The sequence below is a fragment of the Littorina saxatilis genome, unplaced genomic scaffold, assembly GCF_037325665.1.
Source record: "Littorina saxatilis isolate snail1 unplaced genomic scaffold, US_GU_Lsax_2.0 scaffold_2608, whole genome shotgun sequence".
Taxonomy (NCBI): Eukaryota; Metazoa; Mollusca; class Gastropoda; order Littorinimorpha; family Littorinidae; genus Littorina; species Littorina saxatilis.
Genome location: NW_027128591.1, coordinates 7,621 through 14,765, shown reverse-complemented (window position 1 = coordinate 14,765; position 7,145 = coordinate 7,621). Strand labels below are relative to the sequence as shown.

Genomic DNA, 7,145 nt, shown 5'->3' with positions numbered 1-7,145 from the left:
GGAAAAGGCCTTCAGATCGCTTTCAAAGCATCACCGTAAGATTCTACGTTACAAATAATGCTACCATCCATGAGGAATAACTTAACTTTGCAAATTCAACAGTTTTGATAGCTAATTAATTGTCGTAACAGATTCCAAGGAAAGAGCACTCTTGTAATGGTTGGGTGATTTCCCTTGTCAAATGTGTCAACAATGGCGCGTCTTCCTGCGATCATTGTAGTCTGAAAAGGTAAGTGTCATTTTCCAGCTTAAGTTAACGTTGTCTGACAGGAAATAAAGCTTTCAATAGGACAAGTCAGTATCAGTGTACAAGTTGCTCTCAGCAGGACTGCAAATGAATCGATCGATGCGAGTCAAAAAGCCCTGACGAAGATCATGCTCGTACTTTGTTTACTCAGTCAGATTTGAGATTATCTTGGACATATATATATGTGTTGCCTGTTGGTGATCATTTCAAATATATGTATCTAAAGTTGCGCTTTTACTTATAAGCTTATGCATGTGTTTCAAATTCCATTCATGTCACTGATCGAACTCAGGGTCAGGGAACAGTAAACGTGCGAGAGTTCGAAGCAAAGCGCATTCATGTTTCAGACAAATAGAGAGCTCTGAAAATTATGTCTTTTCCCATAATAGTAACCCAAAAGAGAAGAAATTATACTTATCCCTCTTAACAATGTCGATAAAATCAGTGTCTTGTGCATTTGTTGTGTGTGTGTGTGTAGTGTGTGTGTGAGAGAGACTTGTATATATCACTGTGTGTGTGTGTCACACTGTGCATGAATGTGACTGTGTGTGTGTGTGTCACTGTGTGATTGTGTGTGTGTTTGTGTTTGTGTGTGTGTGTGTGTGTATTATGCTTGTGATATAATCACATATATATATATAAATTGTATTTTTGTATACACGTGAAAAAAGGAGTACAAACTATGTACTGTTGTGTGCGTGAACGTTGTGTGCCAGCTGTCAAAACTCAAGTGAGCTTTTCCTGATTATGATTGAAGTTTGCTACAAATAACTCATTAACTGTAAGGGAGATTGATTAATATATATAGTGTATTCTTTTCAAGCATTTGTCTTTATTTTCAGGCTATGGAAGTTTTACATTCAAAACAACAAGCGGCCAGGCTGCTCGTTCAACTTCAAGAAGTGCACATCGAGGCAGGATAGGGAGAGGAATTAGCAGAGGTGTGAGCTAATGCAGAGGCAAGGACTGGTCCAAGTCTTCTCAAACTGAAATTGGTTTGCTGGGCAAGGGGAAGGCTGATCCGAATAACAATTTGAAGGTAAGTGAGGACTAGTTATACTTATAATATTAATAGATACTTTCTCTGTGTGCAGGAGTTAAAAGAAAAAGACTTATGATGTTAGAGCCAAGGGTAATTTTGTGAATTCCAATACTGGCAATAGAGTGCTATCACAGAAAATGAAGAAATTACATTCATCCAACTGAACAATGTCAAGAAAGTCAGTGCGTGTTGTGTATTTGTTATGTGTGGATGTGTGTGTGTTTTAGGAATGTAAAATAAGTAAAATTGTGTGTAAGTGGGGGTGTAAATTAGTGGTCTGAGTGGCCCAAAAAACAATTTGAAGGTGAATCAGGACTATAGTTATAAGTATTTTCTCTCACCGCTTCCCCCCCTCAACCCCACGCCTCCTCCAAACTCAATCATTCGAGTAAGTACCTTTTTATTCTGCAAGATTTGTGAGGTCAAAGACTTTGTTACAGGGTATACTAAATAATGACTAACGGTGAGGTTTTTAGGTGTCAGTCACAAATTACATTACCGGTGCTTTTTTTTTCATTCTAGGGAATGTGTGTATTTCCTGGTTTCAAAAAATATTGAAAAAGAATGAAAATTCAGCTTCAGCATCCTGATTTTGTCAAGATATTTTGTGCAGTTAAATTTCAGTACCCACAACCTTTTAGTGTCTCATAAAGGGAAATAAATGAACAGTCCTCACAATTGGGGTGCTGTACGTGAACCCCCCCCCCCCCCCCCCTTTTAAAAACCTTTACAATTCAAGACCTCCCCTATATTTAGACCTTGCTTTTCAGATTTTCTGGTCATAACCTATGCAAATTCACCTTCAATTTAAGACTTCCTGCTTTTTAATACCTGATTTTATCATATTTTGGGAGATCGTAAAAGGGGGTTCCACTGTAATATAAATTCTGTTTTAGCTACACCTGTATGCTGTTTGTAACGAAGGATATTTTACAGATTGAGGGGATCATTTCTGCCTCCATAATGATCGTTATGATCTGACACATTGGCTAACAGATTCCATGATCATGCTGTTATGTAGGAAGTCATAATAATGATGTGTAGGTTTTTGAATTGTGTCTGCTTTGCAGTTCAAATAGATGTCTGCCTTCCTGTTCAATTTTTTTTTTAAACAAGACAATCCCTGAAGCACATTTTCCAACCACATGTCAAACAGCAGTTCTGCTTAGCTTGAAACATCAGTATTGAATAATTATATCAAATTGACCTTTTTGCGGTTGAGCACTTGACAGATGCTGCTACAAAACCTATATATATATATATATCTATATATATCTTAACAGGGCTCCACTGTATCTCTAAATTATATATACAGCAAACTCAATCAAAGAAAAGCAGAATGTCTTAGAATAGAGGTTATAAACAGGAATCTGAGAAATTAGTGTCTTTTAAGACAAATGTTGTGTTTTTTTAAAGGGGGGGGGGGGGGGGGGGGCAAAGTTAGGGTTTCACTGTACAATGCAATGGTAAACTGGGCATTCATTCCAAGTAGCTAAAGATGTGTGACACTTTTGCTCGTCAGGAGCACTAGAACATGTCACATTTTCACACTTCTCAGTGTGTCAGAATGCTGGAAAACCTCCCCCCTCTCCCACCCACCACCACCTTTTACTCACACGTGCAATCCATTACGTACATGAATAGATTACAAACACTCTTCTGTTACTCTTTATTTTCACACTTTTTCTTGCATTTGGTTAATTTTTTCAACCCTTTTCGAAGTTTGAATTAAAGTGTCTTCACTGATGGGTGATTTTCTGTTTATGCTCCAGGACTTCAAGGCACTGGTGCTTGATGACAGCAGGCTCCTACTGGCCCACACACAAAGAAGAGATTGAAGATGCCCTGGTCCTGGAAGAAGAAGAGGGAAAGATCAATAAAGCCAAACGATACGCATCATTCAGAGTTATATTGAGGAAAGATATTGGCTATTCGGGTGAAGGTGTAAGAGTTGCCATGTGCAGTTGCTGTGTATGGGTCATAGGAATGACATTATAGATCCAACTGGCCAGTACACTGACTTTCTTCCTTGCTGCCTGCATTGGAGTACATTGTGGTGTTAAACAAAGTGCGTTTCTGTGTGGGTTGGTTTACACATGCTCTGTCACATTCCATATTAGACGGCCAGCTGAGACTACAAAATAGTGCATGTTTGTACATTAAAAAAACAATTAAAAGGAATTCTAACCAGAACCAATCGATACAGAAATGTTATTTGTATTTTTGACCAAAATATGACATTTTACACACACCTTGACAGTCCTTGTTCACCTTGAGGAACACTCACTGTCTCAATCTGTGTAAAATGTCATAATTTGGTCAAAAATACAAATAATGTATGTTGTTTTTTGCTTTTTTAATGTACTGTAATCTACCTTGTAAGCGCCGTTAGTACCTAGTAAACACCCACCCCCAACATTTGGATCAATGTTTGAACATATGTTGTGTGTGTGTGTTTTGTTTTTTATTATGTGCACAGTTCTGCACCTTGTAGAGACATTTTCATTCTAGAGAACGCTGACAGACAGCTATATTTATTTATTTCATACTCTCGGCACTGGAGTATCTCTGGATAGCCCCTCAAAAAGAAGACGAGGGAGGGTCTTCTGAAGTTGAAGAGGTCTGCTTTCAGTGATTTACAGGGAGCATGTGAAACGACCAGTGTTTGATAACACCATTTCCCTCTGAAAGATTTTAGCTTTCTAAAATAAACTTACTCCTTTCTTCGTCACATCAATGTCTTGGATCAGTATCAATGACTGACAGAATGACTTCATTTCGTGTTTTTTAGGATGTGTGTACATTCACTCTCACTGAATGAATTTTTGTGTTTGGTTTTTAGTGTTTTTTCTTTCTGTTTAGACACTTGCATATCAAGCGAAAGATACATACAGGGTGACTATTTGTGCATGGAAACAGCTGACATGAGCATTAAAGTCTGGGGAAGAGTCCTGAAAGTGTATTGATTAATGCGTTGAATTCACAGGTCTAGTAAAACTTGTGCAAAACATATTATATATATATACATGTGTTGAAAAGTGCTCGAATTTCAAGAATAGTTTCATGTGTAGCACCTTTGAACTGTGCAGAGGATGTGTGCCTGTGGATTTGAGATCTACATGGAATAAAATAGACACTGTTCTTGACAATTGAGTATGTTTTTGTGTGCGCATGTTGTTTGCTTTATTGATAATAATTGACTTGGTCAAGATGTAACCATAAATTTCTGTAGCAAAGATGCAATGATAAAAATAGAAAGAATATGATCAAATAATAAGACACTGGGCTGCAAATTGCTTTTAATTGTCATTGTATTTATCTGTAAACTGATCATGATTTCCATGGCATGATTAATGCAGTGGAACCTCCCTTCTATGACCCCCCAATTTAAAACTCCCTTCTTTTTAAGACCTTGTTTTCTCACATTTTCTGTTCATAACCTCTGTAAAATTACCCCCATTTTAAGACTCGTTCTTTTTTTAGACTCGATTTTCTCAGATTGTTTGAGGTCGTAAAAGGGGGGTGCCACTGTAGTAATAATGCATCTTCAGAAATTGAACACAGGTGCTGCAGGTTTTTTTATAACCATGAAGAAGAAAAATACTGTTTCAAAACTTTGACAGTGTCTTATCCTCAAACGTACACCTTTTTAAAGAATCCATAACTTTTAATCACTCAACAAAATTGCCTGCAGCTCAAGTGAACCAGAAATGGGGAACAATTGGGCACACTCAAGGAATCGGTTCTTGGTAACTTTTCTGTCGGTTGCGCAGCCTGAGAGAGACATGACAGAGATACTTACTCAAGATAAAAGATAAGCTTGACTTACATCAGAATTATGAACATTTAAACTCACCTTGAGCTTTGTCCGAAATATTTTAAACCATTATTGCCACACATTGCAAGAATGTTTGATGTCCGGGTGCTTTTCCCCTGAAAATTCAAAAAAAATAGTTTTAGTAATTATAGCAACATATAAACCACTAAGTGTAAACCAAAGGCTGGCCAATTACATACAGTTCTACAGCAACGTTAGTTCTGAACATGAAGCTTTCAACATGCACAGCGACACTTAAAAATGGCAGTTAAAAAAGAAAGGATGAATGAGATTCTGCCTGCTTCAATGAACGCTGTCCGAGGAAGAATGTGTCTTCGTTAAAAAGTTACCCTTTCACCGTGAAAGCCTTACAATAAGCTTCAATCATAGTTTTTCCTGCAAAATCACAACATTAAAAACTTTAGGCACAGAAAAACTCATACCGCTGACAATATAAAATGTCAGTTATAAATAACATTTTCTGTTGCACTACATCCAAAGACTGTGCTGACTGACCTTATTTTTTCCATCTCAAAACAATTTTTAGGGGGATTACCTACTCTGTCTGTCACAGTGTCAGTCTCAGTCTCCAGTCCTATACAGTGCACCACAGGAGCTAGCTTGTACCCAACCGCCAGTTGATCATTATTTAGTCCTGCATGTACGCCCTTACTAGGCTAGCGAATGCGTAGTATGTAGTTGTAAGAAGACTGTAGGGATGAAGGAGTAAATAATGATCGACCGGCACTTTGATACAAGCTCCTGTGCAGTGCACAGACACACACACACAGTCAGTGACACACACCGTGGCGTGTCCGTGTTCAAACCAAAACTGGACTCAATCGACCCTGCACACTACACGTTCGTGCACTCGCTTGATGGATGCTTCATTCGCTCAACACACCAGCAGACACACAGACAAAACGGCAGCAACATTTGTCTAGGTCTGTCCAAATTCTACACAACAGTTGCTTTACTTACAAATCCCGGCAGCAGGAGAGAGCTCTGCGTCGTGGGTAGTCAGCGCACACCGCCACACGATGGTAACACTCATGCAGTTCAATCCAACTTTCCCACTGCTTGCCGCGTGTTGATAACTTTGCATTTTGTGCATCGAGCATGACTTTCTCGTGATTCTGTGTCGTTCCCAGTCAGTCTGCTGCTTTCAGAACCACCTTGAGTCGATTTCTTACATCCCATCCGCCATTGTTTTGGGTCGTCATGAAAACGGCACGCTCGCGACGAAAACCAGTCTATGACGGCCAATTTTAATCTTCAAATGGTGGAGAGCAGTCGCCAATTTAATCATGTTTAATTAATTATTTAGCATACTTGTGGTGCTTTATTGAGCAAACCGGGCCAGGTGCGTCTTAATTAAGGTACACTAGATTCCCCAAATTCTTCAAATCGGCCGAATTCGACACAAAAAAACTCCAAAATGGCGGCGTGGACACTATATGTTTAACTGGTCGACCACTTGTTTTTGTTTGTCACGCTCAAGCGGGGCGCAACTCTTCCACAACGCTTGAACATCCTGACAGAGTTATTTCCAGAAAACGGTGATTTGGGCAATTGTGCTGCCCTCAGCATTTAATTTTCTTCGTGACGCTAAACGTGACGTGAACCTCTTGGTAGACAACTACACTGTTTGCACTGTGTTGAACATTTAACCACTTGAGTGCTGTCGGTTTGAATTTTGAGTCATCTTATAATTATTTATTTTTTCACAGATCACCTGGGTCAGGCAGTGGAACTTCCCTAGCTTTGACCAACACCAGTTTCAGACCAGGTAAGGGGCAGGGTTGACAATAAAGTTATCTTATACAATACAATATCATATAATACAATACAATACAATACAATACAATACAGTGCAACACAATACAATACAATGCAATACAATGCAATACAATGCAATACAAAAACAGTACAGTATATACACTTCCACACACTTCAATACAATAACGTACACTACAGTGCAAGGAAATAAATTAGAATACAATTCATAATACAAAACAACTCCAAAACAACAGTACTTC

At 38.6% G+C, this 7,145-nt stretch overlaps 2 long non-coding RNA genes across 2 annotated transcripts; one reads left to right on the top strand and one right to left on the bottom strand.

The window, feature by feature from the left end:
- Window positions 1-27: 27 nt before the first annotated feature.
- LOC138956954 (uncharacterized) lies at window positions 28-4,308 on the top strand. Its single transcript, XR_011452883.1, has 3 exons — window positions 28-229; window positions 1,090-1,286; window positions 3,062-4,308. It is a non-coding gene; the product is annotated as an uncharacterized lncRNA (long non-coding RNA).
- On the bottom strand, window positions 3,003-6,547 carry LOC138956953 (uncharacterized). The gene is made up of 3 exons (XR_011452882.1): window positions 6,088-6,547; window positions 5,146-5,222; window positions 3,003-3,140 (listed from the first exon to the last, which is right to left on the bottom strand). It is a non-coding gene; the product is annotated as an uncharacterized lncRNA (long non-coding RNA).
- Window positions 6,548-7,145: the final 598 nt, after the last annotated feature.